Below are 1,776 nucleotides of genomic sequence, written 5' to 3'. Positions count from 1 at the left end.
AATAGGCCTTTTGTGTTCATAGAAAAAGTCTTAGATCTTTGAGTTCAACTCATGAAAAATGGGGGCACAAACAATAGTGTTGCATTTATAATTTTGTTCAGTGTATCTTTGAATTCGACCAGATGATTATTTGTGAATGATTATGACAACCTATTGAACGTCATGCCAGCAGTGATGGATTTGGAAATGGTTGCCTCCTGGAGCATTCAAGCCCTTTAAGTATATTTGTAACAAGGTCTACAGGTGACAAATAGTCCAACTACTTACGAAAGTAGCCAGAATCTAAACAGGGATGCTGAATATTGGGAACCATTATGCAGTTTCTAATCAATAAATCACATATTGTTAAAACTAAAAATATTTTGAAAAAAAGATGATGGAAAAAAAAAAATTGATGGCTGGAGGACAGACACAAAATCTAGATTTTATTCACAGGTCAAGTAAGAAGGGGTCAAAAGAGACAAAAAGGAGTAGCAGATAAACATCGTTATTTATGTTATAAAAATTATAAAATTATAAATTAATAAATATATATAATATATAAATAGTTTTGTTGTATTACTTCTTCTCTTTTTTTTTTTTAGCTCTTTTGGTCACTTCCTGCTTGATGTGTAACAAATGGTGTGAAAATGTTTTACATGTTCATTGCTAAATTATATCCATAAGAGGCCTCAATAAATCAGCAGGGATATCAATAGTTCTCCATGTTCATTTAATTGAGGGAGCATTTTCTTCTATTAGATGCAGATCGCTTCAAGAGCTCCATCACAATCCCCCAGAGCTTCTTAGTGATTCATAGCCCTAAAAGTGATCTGCACCCAGTAGAGATGAAAACTACTATGCTCCCTTAATGAAATAAGGGAACATATATTTGTGAATAATATTTTATTGGTTTTTAACACAAATGTAATAAAGTAAACAAAATGAGTCTCACAGTGTTATGAACATTTTGGTCACACAGGACCTGATAACAGGTTCAGGAGAGCGTGAAATTGGACACACAGGTCCATGAGAACATATGTTTGTGAATAATATTTTATTGGTTTTTAACAAATTTTAACAAATGTAATAAAATAAACAAAATGAGTCTCACAGTGTTATGAGCCTTTTGGTCACACAGGACCTGATAAGAGGTTCAGGAGAGCGTGAAATTGGACACACAGGTCCATGAGTGGATCGGCATAAATATAGCATTTCTAGCAATTTTATTGACAAATGTTGTGTCTGATTTTCACCTACCGTGTAATGTTCACAGGTAGTGTCATATCGTCCTATTGACTTGCTCCCACTGCATAGGCTATCCTTCTGAGATCCTTCTCCCCACTCTAACTATAGTTCCCTTTCCATAACAGGAAGACTATCCTCATGAGACTCAGTCATAGATTAAAAGTCTTAAAAAGCTGAGAATATTCACAGTGCGTAGATGACTACACGGTCAATAAATCTCCTTAGTTCTATTCACAAGGTTCCTGTGATCCCTAAAGTCTCCAGTCCTGTGCCCCTCCAATCCCCTAATAGCCCCTTTCCCGGTGACCCGAGACTGCCCCCTTTTCTCTCAGCCCCCCTAATGAGGTTCCTGTCAGGTGTCCGTTGTAATCAAAACTATTCAACCTCCATTGAAAATCAGTTTTATTATCAACATTTACAGACTTTCAGCTGTTTGCAATGAACAATGAAGTGACTTTACTTTTAAAGTGGGTGTTGAATAATTTTGATTACAACTGTACATATTATTTATATTTTGCAGTACACTTTTAAAACTACATAAAAATAAAA

This window comes from Pelobates fuscus, chromosome 1 (assembly GCF_036172605.1).
Source record: "Pelobates fuscus isolate aPelFus1 chromosome 1, aPelFus1.pri, whole genome shotgun sequence".
In the NCBI taxonomy this organism is placed as follows: domain Eukaryota; kingdom Metazoa; phylum Chordata; class Amphibia; order Anura; family Pelobatidae; genus Pelobates; species Pelobates fuscus.
The sequence above is the reverse complement of the archived record's forward strand: the minus strand, read 5'-3'. Positions refer to the sequence as shown.